Raw genomic sequence first — 26991 nt, forward strand, 5'->3', positions numbered from 1 at the left:
TACCCAGCAGCAAGCTGATTTCAGGAAAGTCCCCAATGATTTCAAAGGCATGTTTTCCCTGACACCCAGTCAAACCCCCAGGTGTACCCATGAAGTAGATACAGGTAACAGCCTGCCCGTAAAGAACAACATTTACAGACAGCCTGACCATGTCAGAGATTGTATCCGGACTGAGGTCCAGAAAATGTTGGAATTGGGGGACATTGAGACTCCAGATAGCCCTTGGGCTAGTCCAATAGTCCTGGTAACCAAACCTCACAACAAAGATGGCAAGAAAGAGATGAGGTTTTGTGTAGACTACAGAGGCCTCAATGCAGTCACTAGGACTCATGCCCATCCTATTCCTAGGGCAGAAGAACTCATAGACACTATGGGCCCGATTCACAGAACTAACTTAAGACAAAATCCTAAACTTACTACTATTTTGGTATTCACAGAAGGCACTTACTCATTTTGGTATTCACAGAAGGCACTTACTCATTTCGGTATTCACAGAAGTTAGGAGTCCTAACTTTAGGACTCCTAAATGCCTTCTGTGAATACCGAAAGTCTTAAAATTTGGATTTTTCGCAGTTTAGTAGTAGTATAGTTAGGACTCCTAACTTTAGGACTCCTAAACGCCTTCTGTGAATACCGAAATTCTTAAAATTAGGATTTTTCTCAATTTAGTAGTCCTAAGTTTAGGACTCCTAACTTTAGGACTCCTAAATGCCTTCTGTGACTACCGAAAGTCTTAAAATTAGGATTTTTCTCAGTTTAGTAGTAGTATAGTTAGGACTCCTAACTTTAGGACTCCTAAATGCCTTCTGTGAATACCGAAATTCTTAAAATTAGGATTTTTCTCAATTTAGTAGTCCTAAATCTAAATTTAGGACTACTAAATTAAGAAAAATCCTAATTTTAAGACTTTCGGTATTCACAGAAGCCACAGGTACAGCTAAGCATTATACTACAAATATATGTTAACATATGCCTGTATTTAAGGGTCTCATCCTGTTTTTTAACTCTCCATGCTGCCAATCTGCTCAGCTGCTGTCCTGGATTTCACGAACGACAGCATGGAGAGTCTCTCACAAGAAGCACAATTTGCAGTATTTTTCCGCTTTTAAAAATAAATACAGACAGAAAACACAGCATTTTCTGTCTGTATTTATCTGTAAAAATCAGTAATAACGGATAACTGGGATACCTAATGTCACTATTCCCCTCTCAATGGTAGTTAGCACTGTATATGTGACATTGTGTTTCTTTTTGCTTTAACTAATCTCATTATCCTTCATTTTTAGTCATCTTGAGACTGATGCCAGGAATTGGCAGAGTGACCTTGAGACACTTACTGGTGGAGATTGTTTAATAACACTTCAAGCAACTCACAGTATCCAGGTTAAAGCTCAAAAAGGATTTGATGCAGTTAATTAACAGCACAAATAAACTGTGCTGTGAGTTAATTGCATTTATCTGGAAACTGTGTTATGAAAAGCAATGTTGTACACTAGTTGGCTTAATTCTGAGAGCCCTGTGTCACTTTTGCATCACTTAAAGTGGTATATGCGTGATGTAAGGCTCTCATTTCGATTTATGAAGCTGTACAAAGCCACCCTGTGTGGCTTTTAGTTGCTTCATAAATCATGAGTAAGGCGACAAAGTGCTTGCTCTGCGCCTTGGAAGTGTTCCACAAGCGTGGATGTGGGTTTCCCATACAACACCCATGGAATTTGATGCTGCCCAGATTTTCAAAGTGATATAAACCTGTGGAAGCATGAAATCCATGCACCTTTCGAGGTGAGGTGTAATGGGGAGAAATATGTATTTTTTTCCTCGTTTTTTCCACTCTGTTTGCTGCATCTGCAGCACACATGGAAAGAGGAAAACGCCTTTTAGGATTGTTTTTGTGCAGGAAGGTGTCCCTCTGCACAAATACAATCTTGCATGCAACAGAGGCACCTATGCAATCAGTGAAAAAAATCTTACCTTCACATTGACTGTTTAACATTAAATGAATGCCTTCTTTGAAACTTGTGTAATGCATGTCATTCATTCATCTATTGACTTGTGTGTTGATACTAAATATATATTGCCAATATTATCTAATATCTAGTAAACATCTACACATGCAGCAGGTGATAATATCCAATTTGTAGATGGCAAATATCCATTTATTTTAAATATTAGATAAAATACCATGAATTTTCATTAAACCTGAAGGCAGTTGGTTTAAAAGCTAACAAAACTTATGTTCAAGGGGTGTGGTGCAGAATATCATTATAAAATTATGATGTAACTGAAATAGTGTGTCATAAATATCTTCCAGAAATGTGCGACCCCATCGTAGTTGTTAATAGAAGATCTCAACCCAATGAGACAATATTTTTCAAAACAAACTTTACAACACAATATTAATGTCAATATACAAAAATCTGCATGTTTTTAGAAATCCATAGAATTTTAATGCACCAGGTAATGAAGACACAGAATATATATTGCATAAGTAACTTTTTCCTGGAACTATATGCCCCTTGCCACTGTATATGTAGAATTCTTACTTTAAAGTGTAATGCAGATACAGGTACAAATCACTTTTGATGAGTTAATAATTAGGAGTTTTCGAGTTCACATAATTTGCCTTTGAGTAAACTTATGAAATTTAAAAACAATATGCAAAGTACATGTAATCATTCAAAATGCAAAACTCGCATTTGGCTATATATTTTAGTGCAAAAGGCATCCTCCCATTCTTTTTGCCCTAAATAAGGAGCATTCAAGCTTATTTTTTGTTGTACACAGAGAATAATTAAAGAAGGTGACATAATAGTGTAATTACAGAACCTTTGGCTAACAAGTCAAATTTAAAATTAAGTAAGATTACACTGGTGTAATAGAAATTTCGCCCAAGTTTAGCAATAGTCTTCCAGGGAGTATTGCGCAACATTTTTACAAGCTAAGAATCTTAATGTAAGAGACCCCACTGAGAAACCATGTAGCACCCTGTCATTAATGTGTGCCCAAAATAATAGTTTTAGTTGTTTCTTGCAGGCCGAAGTTAATTGGAGGGGATACTCCCAGTAATGGGAAACACCCAATTTAGTCATCCATACTGCTACATGTTTGAACCAGGGGATCTCCTTACACTGATCAAAATTCATGATCTCTTCTAGACCTTCTCTATAATGAAGGAGCTCTGGTGTTGACCAAATTCTCACCCAAAATAAGAGGGGTCTTAACAATGCATGATGGTCAGTCCGTTTAAGATTAAGGTCCATGACCACTGGGGTTAGAGGTGTTCTAGTAGGGATACTTAATAATTTCCTAATTAAATTATTTTCTCCCTTTTCAAAGGTATTTTTACAATAAGGCCCCCATATTTCCGCTCCATATAGGGAGGCTGATTGAGCTTTATATTTAAAAACCTCCAGTGCGGGGGAAACAGCTTTTGATGTACTAGCCCAATGTTTTTTTTAAATTGGCGATGAGTATTGGAGCAAGATTATTTTATTCTTTTCCATTTGCGGCTTCCACGATAGTTTGGTATCCAATGTTATCCCTAGATAGTTAAAACTTTGCATGTATTCTAGTTTTTGATCTTTTAATACTAAATTATTTGTAAAAGATTTATGAGGATTTATAGACATGTATTTTGTTTTGCTGGAATGGATTTCAAGGCCTTTGGTAGTACAGTATGCATAAAAAGAATCCACAAGACATTGCAGTCCCTTTGGGGTTTGCGAGATTAAGATGGTATCATCGGCAAACAATAATGCTGGTGTTACTTCCCCCCCAACTTAGGAGAGTCATTTTTACAAGTTCCCAGATATTTTGGGATATCGTTTACGCAGAGTGAGAAGAGCGTGAGTGCCAATACGCATCCCTGGCGTACTCCTCTACTAACTGGTATTGCCTTAGTTAGTTCTGCCCTTGGTCCCAATCTTACTTTGGCAAAATTCCCTTCATGGAGCCTAATTAACTGTACAAGTAGTTCAGCCGGCACCCCTAAGCATTTTAACGTATTCCACAATAAGTGCCTGGGTACCAGATCGAGCGCTGCCTTTAAATCTACGAAGGCAATATATAAACTGCCTTTCTTTACATTAATATATTTCCAGCATATACATGTAAATCTAAAAACTTGATCGACCGTGCTGGTTTTAATTCTGAACCCTGCCTGATATTTTGACATAACTTTAGTCTCCTCTATCCACTCAGTTAATCTATTTAAAATATGCCTGGCAAAAACTTTCTGTAGAATGTCCATTAAGCTAATAGGGCGATAATTTGCAGGATCATGACGGTTACCCTTTTTAAAGATTGTCACAATCTCTGCCCCTTTCCACGATTCGGGTATTGGTGTGCCTGTAACTATTGAATTACATAGAAAATGTGTGTATGGTCCTCATACCTCAGAGTCATGTTTCAATAAATCTCCTGGTACTTTATCAGGTCCCAGGGCTTTCCCTCGTTTGATGGCCTCAATTGCCTTATTTGTTTCATCCAGGCTAAACAGCATATTGGCAGCCTTTGCGGCTAGCTCTAAGTCTTTAGTTAAGACAAATTGGTCCCAGTTTATATCTGAGTACAGCCTAGAAAAATGTTCCACCCATGTTTTCTCATCTAGGAACAGGTCTTTATTAGACCTGCCCATTTTATTCCCTTTCGCTATTATTCTCCAAAAGCCAGCTTGATCTTTGGACTTGGCTGCATTTATTAGATCTGTCCAATTATCTTCATCCCATTCTTTTTCCGCTTTTGCGAATGATCTTTTATAATTATATCTCTTTTCCCTTACTGTTAATATGTTGTTGCTTTTAACTGCTTGGATTAATTCTGTCTTAGCTACCCAACAATCTTTGTTATACCAAGGAATAATCATCTTGTCGTGCCCATTACCATCTCCGTTCCTTTCTTTAGGTATGTTACTTAATATCGGAGCTAGGGCATTTATCAAATTGTTGTGTATGTCCAACACTGGCATTTTCTCAACTGGTAGCTCTAGAAAGGGTGTAATTGTCTCAGCAAAGGTTGTAAATATTGGTCATAGATCGAATATTACCTAGAATGTTCGGCCACTTAACAGCTCGCCTATTATTGCTTATAAGAAGCACATCCTCAGTGATACTATTTTCTCTTTCACCCATTGGGCTAGATACAAAAAGTTCAGGTATTAACGGAAGCTTTAGAGGTCGATCTTTGCTCTCAGATCTAGGGTCAATTTTAAAATCTACAACATATGACCAAAACTCTACAGAAACCAATATGTAATCAATATTGCTCTGCGGGCTGCCTCTACAGAATGTATGTGCATTTGGCCTATCCGATCATGACCCATGGTAAACTTCAATATTTGGGCCACTGCCACCGTACACTTTACCTCCCTATTACTTTCTAAAGCCGGGATATTGTTTGCCGTATCTTGTTCATCAAAGAGCTTGTAAAAACCTGTTACAGGTTCGAAATTACAATTGAAATCACCACCTACAATCATCCTCGATTTAGGACCTAAGCCATCTAAAAAGGTGTCCAACTGCTCTATTACTAGTGATTCTTTGTTGGTACGTCTTGGTCTATTATAGATGTTAAATAAATATAAGTCTTCGCCATCCCTAGTAACCATTTTTAGACCCATCAGATCACATGATGGTATATACAATGGAACAATATCAATTTCAAGTGTAATTCTAATCCATATTACCAGGCCCCCAGATGGTCTGCCCCTTAGTGATGGGCTAGCGTCCACACTGAACGTCTTAAAACCAATTCTAGGGGGGGTTTCCAGTAACCAAGTCTCCTGTAGGAGAATGATATCACTCTGTTCTATATATTCATTCCATATCCTATCAGTTAGATTCCTATTTAGCCCTGCTATGTTCCACGAGGTGAGCTGCACTTCCAAATTCTTACTCAGTTCTATAGCTGAATATCGCCTAACTCCCATATTTTCATTAGATTGTATTACATTTTTATTATCCATATGGTAGTCCAGATATGACTTTAAGTTAGAAACCTGTGGCATCAATTCAAGCTCCGTTTCCCTCTGCCTTGATGACTCATTTGTCCTAACCATTGGAACACTCTGTACATCTATGCACTGTCCAGGTACTCCAAAGGAATTTAACCAGGGCACTGCATAGGTATTCGCTTTATGTAGTCAGTCTTGATCATCTAGAGACAACAGTCCTTCAAATCTATTTACCAGTAGAGGAATGCCCACATTATTAGTACTGCTCCCTATCGATCGTCTTTAAAAATAGCCTAGTGGGAGGGAACAAATACAAGTGTTTTTGAGCGAGCTCTCTTCATGGACATTTAATATGTTCCTAACCAGGTGGGGGCGTCTAAAGTTAATCACCACGCAATCTCCTCATATGTTCTTTGGTGATTCCCCCAGCCACCCTACTCTGCGAACCATAAGAATATCTTCAGTATTTAGTGGACGGGAGCGTTTACATTTTGATTACCAGTCCACTACTTTATTCCGTAGGTTAGCCCAAGTTTCCTTCTGCTCTCTTCTTAAGGCAGGCACTCCAGCTAACACCAATATATATGGACATGATGCTGGGGGTAACTGTATAACCTCCTCATTAGGTATCTGTACCTTTTGGACTGTATATTACTGTATTAACAGAGTGACTGTTTGGTCTATCACGGGCTATTTGAACCTGCGCCTATTTATCAGGCTCGTTCCTGTTCCAGCTATAGCCCGCAACCTGCCCTTAATATGCCCCTCTTTACGATGTTTCAAATTATTAAATTTAAGTAGAGGTGCATCTCTGGGCACATTACCCCTCCTGCGTGTTCCATCCTTATCATTGGTGACCCAACCCTCCATTTGTGGTAGCATTTGCAAATACGTCTGTACTTGGGCGCCTCCATCCTGAGTATCCATGCAGCTAAGGCCGTCAGTCAACCTCGAGTGCCCTAATATAGTATTCAGTTGCTTCATTTTATTCTCTAACACGCTTAAATTCACACTCATACGCTCCTCCAACTGGCTTAGCCTTGCCTTAAGGTCAGATTCTAATGACATTTTTATTGTGTGCTCTAACCTTCCCACTGTTTCCTCTATCTGTAAGGTATATGGAGCATAATCTAGTTCTGTCTGTGTGCTAACAGAATTTTTAGATAACATTCGTGCTTCCACATAACAATCTAGTTTTGTCGTTTTAGTTGGCCCCCCACCTTTCTTACCCTTAGGATTCCTCACAACAGGTTTATCTTTCTTCTGCACCCGCTGTTCTTGCCCCTCTTTCCCCCCAATCAGACTTTGCTTCCGTAGCCTTGATGTTATACCAGGACTAGATGAGCTACTCTTCGCCTCTAACGATACTTGTGGGGAAATTATAGGAGTATTTGACAGCTGTGAGTCATTATGGACCGTTATCACAGGGCTCAGCTGGATTGTTTGCGTATTGTCTGTAGGTTTAGGCGAAAGCAGTAACCTTTTTACAGAGGGATTAGTAGGGTCAAGAGATAAGCGCCTTTCTACTAGTTGAATTTCGTGATTCAATAGTGATTCTGCTCTTATAATAAAGGCTTCTAATGTGGCAGCAGGGCCCTTGCGATTACTCATAATTTTATCTGTAGCTCTCAACTTACAAAAGCAGAGAAACATAATAATTAAAGGCCAGGAAGAAATATATAAAAGAGAACAGTCTATTTAACAGTTACTGAAGCCCACGCCCTCTAAACTGGGTTTAACACAACTAATTGGGCTAACCCCACAGATGCCAATGTTCAAACGTTAGGGGAGTAGCCCAGTCCAGTCTCAGACGGGCCGGACGGGAGCCCTGTGTTGTTTTTAGGCGCCTCCTGGCGCTTTGCTGGAGCGAGCGTGGCGTGGGCGGCGTTTCCTGCCACTAAGGGTGCTGGGATATGTGGTCCCGGCCGGCGATCTCCACGCCCAGCCGAAACCGGGACTACAGGGCTGCCCAGCTGACTCTACTGGCGGTGGACGGCAAAGGAGCAGCGTTTTCCCCAGGTGAGTTGCTCTGTGAAAAGGACTCCCACGCTGCGGGATCCCTGCGTTGTTTTTAAGCGCCTCCTGGTGCTTTGCTGGAGCAGGCATGGCGTAGGCAGCATTTCCTGCTGCTAAGGGTGCTGGGAATCTATGTGGTTCCGGACGGCGATCTCCACTCCCAGCCGAAACCAGGACTACAGGGCTGCCCAGCTGACTCTACTGGCGGTGGATGGCAAAGGAGCAGCGTTTTCCCCAGGTGAGTTGCTCAGTTTTATCCCGGAGTCCAGCCGCTGCTGCTGCTCGTCTCTACGCGGGGTTAGCGGGAAGCAAAGCGAGGGTCCCCGGGGCTGCTCGCTGGGAGAGAGGGACCCACGACGCACGTCCTCACCCAGCAGAAGCTGAGAGCCTGTGTTAGCGGCATGGTGGCATGGTGATGTGGGAGTATTGATAAAGCTGCTGCTTATTCTGTAGGGAGCTCATAACAAGGTTCCAGTTGATCTTGAGGTCAAGTTACTTTGATGCATGACTCCATGAGTGCTCATATCTCATTGGTTAAAGTTGGCCTATTGAGTAGAAATCCGCTCCCAGTTGTGATCTAGTAGGCCATATGTTAAGGACAAAGAACCGGCCAACCAAGCCTCCTCAAGTTCAGATTGCCCCCTGTTTACACAATCTTCCATTGTGCAGGGTTGTGACATTGCCTGAGTGGTCTGTAATTCTATAAAAAATGCATTAAAAGATTAACGGACTAATCATTGTTTGGCCTTTTCCTTGTGAGCTGTTAACATGACATTTTATTTTAATTATACATATTCCTAGGTTTTGTAGTTTGCGAATGGTTGGGGTTCTGTCCACAGACTTGGAATTTAAAGTCTAGCAGTGCACCACTGGGAAACCACAGCTCAGACATGGAGGTGGGCATTGTGTGATACGTACTTGGGGGCGTATTTATGTGGGAGTTACGCCACCCTTTCACTCACAACGGAGTGCAAGAGTGATGCAACTCTTAAGTTTGATCTCTACCAGGCCAGTACAGGGAAAAATCTTCAACCCTTTTGGCAATTGGTAAAATGGGGGGGAGGAGGGCAGGAACCTTCTCCACAAAATCATGTAGCCCCAGGTGCATGAGTCACACACTTCTCGATGCAATTTGCTGCAGATGAAGAGAAACTGAAGAGTCTTTTTGAATTCCACCACATGGTTCAGTTTTGCATTTTGACATAGAGGAGGTAGAAGTAGTGCTGGGGGCAGTAATGGGAGGAAGAGCCCTGGGTCCAGATAGTATCCCTGCAGATTTATTTTTGCACAACAGGGGCATTTGGCAAAGGTATATATTGTTGTTAGCCAATGCAGTAGCCAGTGGTGCTCCCATCCCTTAGTCTTGGCGGGGTGCAGAGAGTTTACCAATTTACAAATAATGTGATTGAACTAGCCCCAACAACTACAGGCCAATAAGCCTAATTGATTCGATACAAAAGGTAGTGGCTAGATTGGTGCTGGTAAAGACTCAGGATTGGATCTTAGACTTCGATATATTAACACCTCTACAGGCAGGGTTTCATGCCCGTGTTAGCACTATCGCTCAGGTCTTCCGTTTTAAATGAATCTATTGGCGTACCGTAGTGATTGCAGGAGGCATAATTTACAAACCTTTTGTGGATCTAAAGTCCGCATTTGACCTGGTCTCTCGAAATAAACTCTAGTCGTTCGTAAAGGACCTAGGAATGCCATTAGATGTATTGTCCATAGTTGTGAGATTACATGAGGGGAACTTTGCACAGGTGGGCTGGGGCACACAGGGCAATAACACAAATAGATTCCCCGTATCTAAAGGCGTTCGCCAAGGTTTTGTTATGGCCCCAACACTATTTTCGCTCTTCTTAAACAGGGTTGTTAATTACTTTTCCACCTACCCCACAGATGCACCATCACTTGTAGGTACCCAAATACCTGTACTTGTGTTCGCAAATGATACGCTTGTCATCTCGAAAACACAGAGTGGGTTACAGCGAGCACTTACACACTTCGAAGACTTCTGCAAGGCCAGTGGCCTTGTAATAAACACAAACAAAGATACATTTATGGTCCTTCATAAGCATCAGGCAGTCAAGAGTAGTGTTCTTTTAAACAATAGACAGATGTTTTTAATTACTATGGGATCAACCTTGCAAACAAACTAAGTTGGAAACCCCAGATAGAAACTATAGCCCTAAAACACCGCCAACTAGCAGGTGCATTGGTGAGAGAACACAAAACTTCACTAACTAAGCCTATAAGCCCAGCTTTGAAGATTTACAACACCAAAGTCATAGCCTCAATACTCTATGGCTCAGAATGATGGGGCTTTGAAAATCTGACATCATTAATTTCAGCCAAAAATAAATTTCTGAGAGGCATCACTGGTCTCCTACAAAACACTCCATTAAAGCCTCTATACCATGAATTAGGATGCAATCAACTGGATGAGATAGCAAGGTTTCGCCAGATAGTATTCTGGTGTAGACTATGGACCACTCCCGAGCTATCACATTATGCTACAGCACTTAAGGATGTTTGGGAAGCTGATACCACATGTAAGGTCATCTGGCTACAAAAGGTAAAAAGCACATTGGCCAATATGGGCCTGAGACATCTATGGGATGATCCTGTGGACCAACGGTTCCCCTCCAAAAGAGAAATGAAAGAGCCCTATTGGTCCATGATTGTAACGAATAGTACACAAACCATTGAGAGTGCATCATTGTCAGGGTAATTTGTAGAGTTTAAGCCTTGCCCCTTGTACGAACCATACTGGGATTTTATATCGAAGCCTAGAGACAAAAGACTATATTTTCAATTTCGGGTGGGTACTCTACCATTATAATCTTTCACCCATAAATGGTACAATTCAAATGCCACCAGATGCCATCTATGTGTAGAACATGTGGAGACCTACTCACACATTTTATTTGTCTGTCCTGCTTATAAGCCCCCCCAGAAAAAATTGTTAAAAGCATTATGTAAAAATATGGGCACTAGGTCCAGTATTACTGCACTAAGAATATTGCAGACAAATGCAAGTGAGCTGTGCGTAATATCAACTGCCAAATATTTGAGTTGGGTGTGGTTAATTTGTGATGAAATGCAAATCATGTCTGTGGCCACACAAACAAGTAGCCAACACAATTACTAAGTTGGTGCTTAATACGTTGGGCTACTACTATCATTTGGTTTGTAATGATTAACAACGGTTTCAGTTCTTGTATAATCATAGTTGTAGCATTGGATGCTCACAGTCAACTAACATTGTATATGTATTTGTGTCACCCAGTAGCCTTGGACAAGAAAGAACTATATCATGTAGTCCACCTCCTGTCTCATTGGTCCAAGGATATTCTTACATTATTTAAATAATTGTACATTATCATGATACTTTTATGAAATAGAGATATCACTAATTTTAAAATTATTTTTATGGAGATAAGAATGGTTGTATGATTTCTCTTTTTTATATAATCAATCTTTTATCCAATATGTATGGACTTGAAGCTATTGGACACCATTTGTGAATTTATGTATATATGCACAGTTTATGGTCAAAATAGGTGTATATATTCCTTCAACAAAATGATTTATGTATTATTGTGAATGTCTTTTATGATCTTGGTGATCGAAATAAAGATTATGAACTGAACTAAGTTTGATTCATCAAGCCATGCAAAGCCACCATATGTGGCCTTGTGTGACTTAATAAATCTAGACTATGGCAGTGCAAATGGCTGCCTTGCGTTACTCTGCCACAGAGAGGCATTCCATTTGAAGAGCATGGGTGTTCCCACGCATCCACCCATGGATTTTGGCGCATTCGCAGATTTACCATCAGTGGAAAACCTGGGATTGCATCAAAATGCTACACCTCCGCAAGTGAGGTGTAAAGAGGTGAAATCTCTTTACTTCTCCTTGTTACTTCCTTTTTCTATGTGTGCTTCAGAAAAATGCTTCAGTAGATTGTTTTTGTGCAGGAAGGTGCACATTCCTGCAAAAAAACAAGCAATGGTGCAAGGGTGTCTGCGTTGGAACTAGGTAGCACGTTGTGCACCAGAGCTGCGAAATAACAGGAATGTGCTTTATATTGTTAAGTAAGGTGCATTCCCTCCCTCTTCCTATCATGCAGCGCTACAAGGTGATTTAGTGCGCTATGTGATAATAATAAATATGCCCTTTGGAGCAAAAGAGGTGACAGCTATTTGTTACAAGTCCCATTTTATTAATAACTCTACTCTGCTGTTCTCACTGTTCCCTACCTTTGGAATGACCGGCTGTCCATTCTTTGCTATGGTTCCTTGTTTATCTTTACCTTTTTACCCAATTCCTCTGTGCTCGCTCAAACTCTACCAACTGCTGCATTACCTCTTCCAGGAACCCCACTACATGCAGCTGCCCACACCAAGCATCATTCAAATAAATCATCATGTGAGTTAGAACACCACAGGGCTCCTCATAATCTCCCTTTAAACCCTGCATGATACCATACACATTAGGGATTATTGTAATAATTCACTATGCTTAATTATTTTGTATGGGCATGTGTTCTCTTGGTCAGTGAGCAAAGGACCCCAACTTTGCTGCTACTTTCTGAATCTCCTTGGGAAGCATTTGTTAATCCTGTACATGACACCAAAAACTGGGACAAATGCACGGGATAGTTCATTTGAGAACACTTGACTAAACCCAATAACCAACAATAAACAACGGATTGAACACTAACCTTGAGTTCTGGAGTAGTGTACTACTCGAAGCTAAGTGCTTCAATGTCTTCTTGGTGGTAATAAGTGCTATATAAAAGCATTGCAACTGACCCCCCACAGGGAGTTGTTGGCCTTTTGTTGAGGTGCATCCATCATGAGCAGCTCATATCGGAGGGGGGAAATGGGGGCGACGAGAGAAACAGAAATAAAAAAATAAACCTACCTGCTGCCCTCAAGCATCGCGTTGTGCACTTCTGCTCCACTTCACTGCAGGCAGAGGCTCCCATTCTGCCCTGCGGCCAATTCTGAAGCTCCTCTCATGCATAAGAGCAGCTTCAGGATTGGCCTGAGCGCCCATGAATTGCGCTCCAGGACAGAGTGGGAGTTTGTGTCTGCTCTCTCCAAACTCAGCAATGCAGCTACGGTTCTAGAGAGCTTCATTGCGTTTGTGGGTTTGGTCGGCCAAACACACATGCGCCCTGAAGGCAGTGCACTACCACTCCCCTCAGTGCCTGTTGTCACTGTGGCCCCGCCCCCAAGACTCTGCATAAGGAAAATAAAATGGGTTTTAAACCTGTTTTATTATTGTTTTATATTTCTAATTTTTAGGTCGAGCGTAGACAGCGCTTGCACTGCCGCTTAGCGACCTGCTGTAATTGCTTTGTGAAGTTCCAACTCCACCCATTGCTTGCCTTTGCTTTTAGTTTGTCTATGTCAGTGCCCTTGAAAAATCCTTGCTTTGCTAGTGGTGAGTCCTGCCTCTTTGTCCCTCCTTTTTCTCTTCCGTTCCTCCCAGGCAGCAGGGACTAATTACTGTCTCATTACACTATGGTTATTTATCTGTTTTTTCAGGAACTATTTATTTCTTGGTTTCGTACTCGGTTACTGTTTGCCTGTGTTCAGCTTTGGTGCCATAGATGCTAAGAGTTAGCATTTCTCCCTCTCACCTCCTCTTGATGCGACAATTGGGTTAGTGCTGCCTCCCACGCCATGCCTTCCGCTCGCTGCTTATATTTGTTTTGCCTATTTGTAATTGTGGAAGTTGACAGTCACTTGCGCTTCCTTTGGTAGGATTTTAGTTTATTTTGTGCTTCCTTTACAGAGGAATTGTGCTTGTTTTTAGTTTCTTTTCACAGTGAGGAAAGCAAATGCATGCTGTTATCGATATATCAATTACAGCGCCATTGCCCCCCACTATTTTTATTCCTCCCTCAGGGAGGCTGCTGTGCTGTGCTCGGTTCGCTTTGTTCAGTTCACTCGCCTTGCAGCCGGGCCCCGCCCTCCAAACCTTCCTGGCCTTAGTTACTTCTTCGTGGTCTGCCTGCTCTGCTGAAGGTCCCTGTCCCATAACCTACGCTATCTGCTGAGGTTTATTAACTTTCCATGCTTGTTTAAGAGCATCGCTGAGCTAGATGTCTCCCCCAGAGCCATGAAGTCCCAGTAATGTATTTTATTTTTATAATATGCAGGCAAACTCAACCCGAAGCTCTTTACATGAGCAGGGAGATCAAGTGATATGCCCAGAATCACAGGTAGTTGAGCTGAGGCCAAGACTCAAACCTGGCTCCCCAGCTCCAAGGTTAGCAGCTCTGGCCGTTGCACTACATCCTCTCCGAAATGATGAGCAGGCACTACGAATAGTTACAAAAATGTTTCGCTAATGTCTTCCTAAATGGTAAATAAATAATCTGTGTCACAGCCTAAAGTACACAGTCCCGTCCCCACGCTTTCAGCCAAGGTATTTTAACTTTCCATGCTTGTTTAATAATGCTGCTGAGCTAGTTGCCTCCTCTTGCCCCCCACATCAGAGCCATGGCGTCCCAGGAATGTATTTATTTATTTTATATTATACAGGCATAAAATCGCGTTCATACAATCCTTTGTGTTTGTGGACTTTTTTTTTGCTGCTTGTTTTTTTCTACCGTTGCGCTCTAACTTTTAAATACGCTCTATTACATGCCCCCCTTTCCCACTGCATGGATGACCTTGAAGCAGGCGCTGTCTTAATGAAAGAAATCTACTTGGAAGCAGGCTCAATGCATCTATGACTGCTTATGTTCTACATTCATTCTTAAGATTTACTTATACAGAGGTGACTCCAATTAATATGAAGAATCCTCATACATGCAATTTCATGTTGCTATACATAATAAAACTGGTGATCATGACAAATGAGCAGAACAATTAGTCACTAAGAATGAGTAATCAATATTCGTTGTTGAAAGATGTCTAATAACTATGAGGGTTCATAGATGCATTGATCCTGTTTTTGTTAGCTATTCTTATAATGTATAGTACAGGGAGCTTACATGTATTTTCCAAAATTAACAGCAGACACCTCCCAACAAGTTACGTTACTATAGCGAATGTTGAGTGTAATTAGATACCAACGCATTGGATCGTGTTTATGTTTGTTATGTTTTTCAAACGTTTATGTATGCGGATTCATTAGACTTGTGACTTTTTTGTAGTCGGATCCAATCATATAGACAAAGAGCTTATTCATTGTAATTCTCAGCAAAGTTTAATTATTTACGCTATATCAGGGTAATACTGACAATTTTGAGTTTATGCTTTTGGAAGATGGAAAATATACTAAGGTAACAAGAGTAGAACTTTGGTATACACCTCAAGGTTCATGTTCAATATAGGAATATTGATGACATCAATCACCCTCTTTATACATCGGTGGCTGGTTTTCTGCTTTCCCTTCAAGCACTTATATTAGAATAACTCAGATTTAGTCTCATCGTAAATTCAATATTATCAGCCGGCAACACTCCGTTTCAATTTGGCCCACACAAGAATCCATTAGTTGCTCATTTACCGTCCATCATCACTTTCACTAACACCCACGTGACTCACGTTCGAGCATTCTTTAATTGATACAACGCACGAGGCTTCTTTTCACCAGGGCGTTCACATGAGAACGGCAACTCTTCACAGACTTCAAGTGAGTAATATTTGAGTTAAGGCACATAATTGAGCCGTAACACTTCACTATTCAGTAACGTTAGTTACATTCGTGCTTACCTTATATTTTACAGAGATCACCGTACAGTTTCTTACGGTGCTTGGAACGCACAATATAGTTGGAGCGTGAAACGAGCATGACATGATTGGGGTTCTCTGCCTTTCAACGCATAATTTCGCTTAAATATACTTAGCGACGGGAAATAGTGGTGAGTTTTCCTTTTACCGCACCGCGCAATTAATAGTCAGGCTCACGTGTAGACGAACGATTTATATTTACACTGGCTTTTGTTCCACAGAACGCAAGTCATATATTCAAACAGTAGCCTTGGGCTCGTACACCAGTCTACAGTTGGTTTACTTTAAGGTAGTTATTACAGCCACTGAAACTGGCAGACACAAATTTCTCCTATTTTTTGCGTACTGGGACACACAGCACACTGGTGTTTTGAGGGCAGCGTGGTTCTTTAACTGTCCTTTTTACAATCACTCTTCAGGTCTACTATTAATCCTTGATAAACATGAATAGCTCCACCCTAATCCTCCTGGCTGACGGAGCACCATTCTTTTCTTTTCAATTAGCATTTGGATTTCACTATTGATTAACAAACTTAAAGATACATTTGAATGTGATGAACTCTTCTGTTAAATTTATTTGTAGATATTCCCTGAAGAAGGGTGACGATAACACCGGAAATGCATTGGGATTGAATTAAGTTTTTTCTATCAAAGGGATTGTTGGAATCACAATTTGAACTTGATTTTCAAGTAGATGTGTCAATAAAGAAGAGCACATCAAGAAGGAGGATTCAATTTTGGTTTATTGAATTTTGTTCGGATAATTTTGATTATATTATGAATCTTATGTTTTACAATGTGTTTATACTGTGTACAAGCAAGTAAAGCTCATTTAAGTGGCAATGAATTGTTAACACACACTTATAATTGAGTGCACATGGTAGTGCACATCCTGTCTAGAACATAGCGCTCTAGTAAATGTTCCTTTTGAAAATGAAGCATGATCTTAAAGTGGGGACTACTGATTTTTTTTCTTCTTTCTCTTTTTCTTTGAAAACTATAGACATAATATGAACTTAATGGCTTTGTAAAAAAATTGTCTTTATCTTTTCCCACGCTTGGTTTCTGAGAAACATCACTGGTGGAGGTCTCTAGGGTGTTTAGAGGTGAGGAGTATTCTCATTTGTATAAAAATGGATTTTGTAAGGGGCACAGTAATGATGCTCCAGGGTCTGGACTCATAATATAATTTGTGTTTCTCCAGCTCAATACTGTGGTTTTAGAATCCCCATGGCTTACCTCTAAAAGAAAGAAATAACGAAAAAATGTATAGGTCCTGATGAAGATGGAGAAAATGTTCCAATCCATTGAAACGTACGTCGGCCTGAGAGTATGGTGGCCCAGATACCAGCACAGCATCCAAGGGTTATTGGTTTTACCCTAATCTTTGTCCATCGGAGTTTGCAATGTTGAACTGGGAAGGTTGAATGTATATAGTATGAGTCAGTGTTACGAATGCAGAGTATGTGAAAGAGGTTTGAATGTGGGGTCAGTATTTATTCGTATATGTTTTCTAAGAAAAAAAAATTTGGATTCCAAAAAAATTGTGTTCTTTTGTGCTTATATTATGAAGGTTTTCTCTCTACATAGAATGAGATGATTACTTAAGAAATGTATTTTTGTAATTTGTGTAAACATGGTCAGGAAAATATTGTTCAAAGACATCATGACAATGTGAACCAAAATTGTTATTTGACAGTTTTTTTATTAAAAAAAAATGAATAATGAAATAAAAGATAAATAAAAGTATTTTTACAAAAATTAATCTCATGTGTGGAGAAATTAAGATTAAATGACCCGCCTCTATGCTATATAGTAGCAAGCATTAAAGCAATGTAGGTCATGTGGGAGGTCGCTTATTGATTCAGGCAGGTAATTAACTCCATGAGGCTCTACAACGTTGGAAGCCACTCTGTAACATCTCCTGTTCATACAGCGCTATTCGATTTTTGCTGCATTATGAAGTTAAATATAAATAAGTAATTTAATTTAAAAAAATAAGAATTGAGTAGATAAAGGTGTTTTACAGGGAAAGGCAGTCGCGGGAATCGGTCTTTAAATTGACCAATACAAAGAATTTAATGATTTGTAAATGCCAGTTTTTAAAATGTTTGATTTGGTGTGCTTCGCTTGGCAAATTAAGAAGAGCCTGGAGGCATTTGTTGTAAAACAAATTGTAAATCTATAATCTAGCAGGGTGCAAGGAAAGGAGTGGGCCCCATGGCTGCAATCAGAATTAAAAACTACAGCAATAATCATGGTTCAGTAGCCCTTGGAGGCCTCAGAGGCTTTGCGCCACAGCACCTGCTGCACCAATGGAAGCTACGCCCTGCTTTAGAATTAGGAGCCCTCATGCAATGTCTTCCATATTGCAGGGACTATAGTGCTCTCAGGACCCTAAATGCTCTGGGCTTTCATTTTTGTAATTGTCCAACGCGGGGTTATAACATATGAGACACAGATTAGCTGGTTTGTGCACGGCGGCAGACAGCCATTGCCATTGCCAATTAACATGACCATGTTGGGTCACTCGTCTTTTCCCAAATAATGCCCATATACATCGCCATAACTACAGAGGGCTTCGAAGGTTCTCTGAATTAATGTTTTTACTGTGTTATTTCCCGTTTTGGCAGAGGAGCTCTTTAAAGGGAATCGGACACTTTACTCTGCACGACATTTACAACGCGTGCCATTACCCCACGTTTTTTACTCCGCAAAAACGTTTTCAACGCAAAACATCTTCAACATCGCATGCGATATATCGCATGCAATTTTGTCATCACAGCGACCACATTGCTACAACGCTAACCATTACAAACCAAGTCATTGCAACGACTTGCTGTAGGGGGCAGAATGTGTTGGATTTAAAATCCAACACCTTCCCTACAGTTGCACAGACTGGAGTTAGAATAGTAAATTATACTATGCCAACATCCAGCGCCCCCTACAGTATGTGATGTAGCAACGCAGTCATTGTAACAACCGCGTTGTAATGGCATGCGTTGTAATGTGGCTTATTCTTTACAACGCAATCCATTACATCGCATTGTGCATCCCAACATAATTTACTATTCTAACTGCACCTGGGCGTTGTAATGGGGAATATGTTGTAATGGTTTTCAGTGTAAAGCCCTGCAATGCAAAAGTTTTTGCGGAGTAAAAAATGCGGGGCAATGACATGCGTTGTAACGCACGAGGAGTAAAGGATGTTTCCCCTCTAAAGGCAGTGGCTATGTTCTCGTTGAGATCGAGTCACATCTCTGTCTTTCCCTGACACTTTACTAATTCACTTAGTCGTTACTTCTAAGGTTCCATTTCAATTTATAATGGACGGATTGTCTGATGTAGATTGACTAAATAAATGGACCTTACAAAATGCGATGTACTCCATAGCAATTCATGTTACAGATTAAAACCTCCCACTTCATAACGTGCAACTCAAAGCATTTGAAAGGTGTCACCCGTTTTATTTCTTAGAAAGTGTTTATCCCCTTTTGACCTCAATAATATCACCCTCTGATACATGAATTCTGGTAGAATAGTAGGTTTAAGCGTCACTGTCAATGAATCCATTTGCTACTTACAGGCCTGTCCCATCAGTAGTAGGGTTGTCACTTTTTTTAAAACAAGCATTTGCAATGCAATAGGTCTCACATTTGCAAGAGTTTAAGCTATTGGCATTGCAAATAACAATGCCTTTTATTTATGTTTTAAAAATAAAATCAATACATAAATAAAAGGCATTGTCACTTACAATGCCAATAGATCAAAATCTCGTAAATGTGACACCTATTGCATTTCAAATGCTTGTTTTATAGGGAGATAATCTCTCTTTAAACAGGCGAGAGGGGAATGAGGCAGGCCCTCAGCAACTGCGCTTTTAACCTGTGTTTACTGTAACTTCGAGGCGCTGTAAAGAAGGTAAGGATTTGTTCTAGCGCTCCTGGGGAGATATCAACAACAACCGGCGATAATTATCGCACATGGGTTTTTAACGTGAGGATAATTATCGCCGGCTAGCGTGAAGTTTGATCGCTGAGATAGCGTGCTATTAGCAACGCTTATCTCAATAGCGATAAAAATCTACACGCTAACAGGCTAAGTGAGATTATCGCTGGAAACCCAGCGATAATCACACGTTACCTTGTTGATAGGGACAGGCAAACTTAGCCATGATATCCTCCTTCCATAGGATATCATGGCTAAGTCTGAAAATTAGCAGACGTAAAAAAGCAGCGTTAACCGCGGTTAGCGCTGCTTTTTTTGTCTCTAACAGGGTTAGCGACATTCTTGATAATAGGAGAAATGTCGCTTAGCGACATTTCTCCTATTATTTTACTCTGGAACGCCCCCTTTGCATCTCATTAGAGATGCAAGGGGAAGCGTAGAGTAAAAGGGTGCTAACATGCAAATTTGCGTGTTAGCACCCTGTTGTTGATAGGGCGCTAGTTTTATCTCTGCTTTTTTGGCTTTTAAAGCCAAAAAAGCAGAGATAAAGCCCTTGTTGATATGCCCCCTGGTCTAATGTAGGCTCTCTACTGCCCTATATGTTTCTTTAATTGCAGCCCCTCGTGATGCCTATGTCTCTGTTTTAACCTTACAGCTGTCATGCTCTTTACCACACTGTCACTCTATGAATGAACGGTAGTACCACAGACTAGTCTTCTAGCCTTGTGTCTGTGCCTGCTGTTCGGTAGCACCACACATAAGTGACATCTGTTGGGTGAGAATGTTCCAGCGCCGTGCAGTATCTTTGGATGTGCACTTCCTGTTCTGAGTTTCACTGCTTCCTGTTTCCAGTTTTCTAATTCTTTGTAGACTGGGCTTCAGCTATGGAAGCTTAGCCTGTCTGCTAATATGTTAAGTCGTGCCTATTGTTCTTCATTATAAGTCTACCAGTTCTTGAATGGCCGCAGCTCTTAAACAAGCCGTGGCTATTTAGCAATGTAGTCATCACTTTCGAACCTTCATGGTATTGCCAGGTTTCCGTTTGTAAGTCTGAAAAATTATTTGATTTTTTCCTATCTCCCTCTTAACTTCACTCTCTTCACTGTCCCTGTCTGCTATTTTGTTTAAAAACCATCTTTCGTTGCAGAAATAAAACCTTGCATTTGTGTGGAGCGGCCAATATTTTGTTTTTGAAGTGGCTTATACACGTTGTCTTCTGTCACACCTTGCTCTGCTTCCCTCTCATCGTCCTCCTTTTTATTCCTTTCTTGCTCTTTCTCCTATTTTCTATTTGTGCCTTCATATTTCTTTCTTTCTATATGTGTTCACATTTCAGTGTATCAGCGTGTCTCTCTCTCTCTCTCTCTCTCTCTCTCTCTCTCTCTCAATCTATCTATCTCTGTCTCATTTTTCCTCTTCTTTATCTTCTTCCTTGTTCTTACCTTTGCTTCTATTTGTCTTCTTTCCCATTTTAAATTCTTTTTTTGCTCTTGTGATTATTTTCCCTTACTTCTCTTCTCTTTGCTTCCTTTTCTTTCCTGATGCACTCCTTCTTCACCTCTCCCCACCTCTTCTCTCCAGCCATGGCCCGTGCAGGTAAGAGTGGTGGGACGGAGGGTCCAGGTGAGGGGGGGGTATTTCAATGGACGATGACGAGGGCAAATTAGGTATTTATCTAATTTTATCTCTTCATCGTCCGTCGATATCCCCTCTCCAGGCCCTACCTACAAGTGCCGCAGCTGCTTCTCTCATCCCATCTTCCCTCATATTCTCATCCTCTTACACCTTTCCTCATCCTCTTATGTCCTACCTCTGATCCACACCACAGAATTCCACATCATGCCACACTATTCAACGCAGACCACATAAAGAAACTCCACACCATACCACTCCACAGCACGAATTACCACTCCACATAATTAGACTCTATGGCACACAATCCCACTCCACTTAAATCCAGTACACTTACTACCACATAATTACTATCCACATATTTCCCCTGCACACCATGCCCCATAATTTCACTACAGAAATCCACTCCACACCACACAATTCCACAGCTAACAATTCCAATTTAACACACATAATTCCACTCCAAACCACATGCATCCACTACACTCCAAACCAAAGCACATACATAAAAGATATTGTCATTTACATTGCTAGCAGCTCTAACTCTCGCAAATGCGAGACCTATTACATTGCAAATGCTTGTTTAAAGTGCTGGCAGGGGGGGCGAATCTCCTCTGCCTTAGCGGAGGAGCTACCGCTCTACGTACATATTTGAGAAATTTGTGCATCTGCCTTCTCCACTAGCTACCAGCCTTTCACGCCTCGTTTTCTTTATACTACACCCCTTCAACTCAATTAATTTCATTCCTGACATAATAATCCTAAGTGCTGTTACAGTGAAATATTCATTTAAGGAACCAGCTGAATAGGACAAGCATCCTAGAAGATGTGACTCCACTAGTTACAACATCTAGGTATATGCCACAGAGGAAGTTGTCCATTAGGAATAGATACATATTTGACTGTGCATTTATGTCTTAACACAGTATTTTCAAAGTAATTGCATTAAGCTTAAAACATGCTTATTTTCAGAGGCTACGTGCCATTCTTTGGGAAGAGACCATGTTTGGTGGTACAAACAATACAGTGTCATTGTTTTTAATAAAAGCACATTCATTTTAAACCACAGAGAGGCATCCTGAACTATTGCACATCACTAATTTGCTATAGGAATATCAACACAATATCTATTTTCCACTTCTCAGTTTGCTCTCCGCTCTTTACTGAAGAAAGATTTGATAGTCACACTAAACAGTATGTATGCCTATCTACACTACTAGGGTCCTTATCATTCATGTAAATTACAACGTCATCAAGTAAACCTTTTAAGCTTTAGCTTTCATCGCAAATAAATCTATATCATCTGCATAAAGTAGGGTAGGTATTAAACAGTTACAAATACGTGGAAGTTCCTTGTACCCTGTTGCAAATAATTGATATATAAAATAAATAAAATTGGGGCTAATAGTACATATTCCTATCGGAATCCCCTGGCCAATTTAAAGGTCCTAGTGCTGTCACCCTTTGTATTATCACAGATCATAGCATTTAGATCACATGCAAGGATTGCAAAAAACTTAAAATGCTTTGGCCAATGCCCAAAGTGGCAAGGATGGACCTCAGTTTTGGTCTAATAAGTCAGTCAAAAGCTGAACTGAGGTCCATGAATGTCAAGCTGAAAGAGCTCTTGGTGTGTCAGAGAGCCGACATGCAAGATGGCCGCACTTGTGTGAGGCTCATGCCATCCGATCTTACAATTCTGCATTATCTGTGTCAATATGCTTGCCAGTGCTATGAAATTGATTGCCCTTTGTCTCTCGCTCATGAGTGTGTCCGGGCTCGTCCCGGTGCTGGTGATCGGCAACCATTGTGCCCCTCATGAGACGGCAGCTGTGCTGCGGCCATAACAGCAACATGGCGGGGTGGCTCACGGCATGAGACTGGAGGAGGCTGAGTATTAAGGGTAAGTAGTATGGTGCTGTGACCCTACACCTCCTGGGGGGTGCATGAACAGGAGTTTGCGTGAGAGGAGATGACGACCGGTACCTGATGGAGAAGTGGTCCTCAGTCCATTGAGTGGAGGGGGCTGCTGCAGGAAGATCGTAGCAGCTCATTCTTGTCTGCGGGCTGCTTCACTGCGGAAGTGAGGTGGATTGTCACAGAGGATTACCGGGGAGCTGCTCCTGCCACTATCAGCCATAAGCGGCACTTGTTCCTCCCTGTGCGTCTGGCCAGAGACCACTGCCTGCATGGCATAGGGGGCCGGCGTGCACAGGAGCCTGGCATATGGGGTGGACCTCAGTGCTGCAGCGCACTAGGTCTGCTGTCAAGCAGGAGACACAGTAGGGCCTGCTGGTGGAAGAGGTGGGGGCCTGTCTTACTGGGACACCAGGGTGGTGTCTGGATGGCCACATAGACATTGCTGCTCCTCTTCAATTTGCTAGCTCACCATCTCTTCCTATTTGGTCTGCTTGTGCCTGGAAAGCTTGGTAGGGTGAGGCAGGACCTTGGCCCTGTGAAACCTGGGAGGCTTGTTGTCCTATTAAGTACATTGGCAGAATAAACAAAGGGCCCTTTGTCATGCATGCACCTTATAGTACCTGGAATTACCCTGCGCCTGTTTGGTGGCTTTCCTGCTTACACTTTGGTGGCCTGCCATTCTGATGTTGGACAAAAACACTGGATTTCCATTATGAGAAAACTGGATGGAAAGCAACTCAAGCTGCCGTTCGATGTCTGTAGGAGTGTGCACAATGTTACGTTGGAGGTTGGTCTGGAAAATCCTTGGGGTCAGTATCGGATGTTGCCGTGCTAGGTGCAGACATGAAAACCCCATTGAAGTCCATGCAGAGGAGCCTAGCCTTCATAGTTCACAAAATGGATGTCCCAACAGCACATCTGGGTGGTGTTATGCACAAGATCAATAAGCCTTACTGCCAAATGTAAGAGGCGGAACAGCGGATATCTATAGTGGAAAATGATTTGCTGGGCAAAGGTGAAATGCTTCTCAATGTGGAAAAGATTCTTAAGGTAATTGTTGCCAAGAATGAGGACCTTGAGGCTCGACTACGGCAACGCACTGTATGCCGGAATAAACAAACCTCACCCGCAAGCTACAGAACATCCAAAACGCCGCCGCAAGACTGGTCCTCAACCTGCCAAGACACTGCCACATCTCCCAGCACCTGCGCACACTACACTGGCTCCCCATCAAAGCTAGAGTCACCTTCAAGATGCTAACCCACGCTCACAAGGCCCTCCACGACACCGGACTGGCATACCTGAATAGCCGACTCAAATTCCATGCACCCCAAAGGACCCTACGATCAGCCCAGCTCTCCTACCATGGTCCCCACACCAGAAAGACCAGATCGGGAGCCTGCTCCTTATCCTGCGCGGCCAGAGCCTGGAACGACCTTCCGCTCCACCTCAGACAGATAACATCGCTCTCCATCTTCTCAAGAAACCTCAAAACCTGGCTCTTCAACAGACCCCCTCCTTGATGGACTGGAGCCTGCGAACCCCCCACACCTCTCAGTGCCTTGAGACCCTTACGGGTGAGTAGTCGCGATTTGACTTGAGGCCAGATCACACCACGATAACCTGTGTATTTGGGAGGGCCGGAGAACATTAACACTGGCAGCCTTGAGGACTATGAGCCTCATTACGATGGCAGAACGATCGCCACCGCCGGGCAGGCAGTGGCGATCGTTTCGCCATCACAATGAGATTTACCCACCGCCATAATAGGATGGCGGTGGGTATCGCGGCGGACGCAAAGTCCATCTGCGGCTTTTCCGCCGGTGGCAATCGTAACAAATGCCTGGCGGGCGGAGCAAGGCCACTGATATGGTGGCGGTGCCTAGCTGGCACCGTCCGCCATATTAGGATGTGGGTATTGGAGAGGCCTTTCCTTGGCCACGATGCCGACATGGAAAGGCTGGTGGGGATTGGGTTTGGGGACCTGTTGCGGGCCCCCCTTGTTTGGGGGGTGTCACTACACTGGGGGGTATTCCATGCACCAAGTGGCAGGCACAGCGTGGTGCCTGCCAAGCGGTGCAGTGAAATGCTGTGAATGCTCTTTTAATATTGCGGATGGTGCTGCAGCCAGCAGCACCGTCCGCAATGTTAAAAGGCAAGGATGCGCCCACCAGTATAGCGGGCACATCCTAATTGAACTGTTGGGACTGCCGCCCGTCTGGTGGGCGGTCCCATCACCGTTATGATGGCAGGTAGACTGATGTCCACCCGCCATCATAATGAGCCCCTATTTCTTGAAGATGCTGGTGTCGCTCTTTGAAACTGGTGCTTTCTCCCACCTGTTAGTAGTGCAGAGATCCCACAAATCCTTGGGGGCAGTCCAGCACCAGGGACTCCAGCGCAGCTTATCACAGCCCACCTTTTTAAACATTCAGGATAGATATACAGCACTCCTGATGGTGCTGGAGAATGGTGTTGCTGTTAACTGGACTTTATGATAGTGGTTCAAGAAGCTAGATGTAAGTTTACCCACAGAAAACAAAAACATGTATAGGCTGGAATCCAGTATGCAATGTTATACCTGGCGTGCCTGCGAATCAAGCATAGAGTAAAACAACACATTTCTCAGTCTACACAGCAGATTGTAGCATATGTGCACAAGATCTGGAAAGAGGACAATCTAGGAACAGAATAGTGCTCCACTATGAGATCCAAGCTTCATATAAGACTCAGACTGATGAGAGGAGAATGCTTGCTGCTGCACTAGCAGCCCACCACGGGATAGGATATGTCTCTCATCTCTATCAGAACGCCCCCTGAGATTGGGGAGCCACGTTGATTGCTTCCATTGTTGTTGAGCTCTTGGACCTTTGTGCTTGTGCATCTGCAATGTACACATTGCATGGGGAGGGGTGGTTGTACTGCTCTCACCATGTGTACTCTCATTTGTTTTGGCGAGCATTGACCTGGATGTCTCGGACACCCTCGACTTATGCTGGGGTTGCTTCACTGTCTCTCCAGGCGGACCCCGAGGGACACAGCCATGAATTTCCTTCGGGCCTTACTTGTGCCAATTTCTGCTTCGGTTTGTTTTATTGCTGATTTATCTGGCTTCCATTACAGGGGGGTGACATTGCTGGTAGGACTGGGCCAACAGTGTGGGTGGGTGGGTAGAAAGAGTGGGAGGATGTTTGCTATTATATGTTATGTTATCTATCTGCATTGCAGTTTATAGAATACACAATGCTGTCACTGGTTCTATCCAAATGTTTTTGGCATGGGAGACAGGAGGAACGAGTCCTTCAGCTGCTTGACTTGGAATGTTAGGGGGCTCAATCACCCCAGGAAAATTAAACAGGTGTGTGCCTGTCTTGACAGGCACAGGGTTTACATTACACTGTTCTAGGAGACACATCTGACAATGCATTCAGAGGCTACCCTGGGTCAACGTTGGTCCTCTTGTAGGGTTACCTCATCCTTTTCCTCATTTGCATGGGGGTGGCCATCTACGAGAGGCGAGGTCCTATTTTACTATGGGTGGGTCACTCATGTATGCGCAAGGTAGGTTTGCTATTCGATGGGAAGGTTTGGACACTCACAACTGTTAATTATTAATGGGCCAATATCGATGATACCTGCTTTCTTGATATTTCATAGAGAAGGATACTTGTTTTGGAACCTCAGGCTTTGATATGGGGGGTGTTAGACCTGACATCCTTGGCGTGGGTTTTTCCCCTATCTTTTGCCTCTACTACCTGGATTTTT

The sequence above is a fragment of the Triturus cristatus genome, chromosome 3_1 (genome assembly GCF_964204655.1).
Source record: "Triturus cristatus chromosome 3_1, aTriCri1.1, whole genome shotgun sequence".
NCBI classification, from domain to species: Eukaryota; Metazoa; Chordata; class Amphibia; order Caudata; family Salamandridae; genus Triturus; species Triturus cristatus.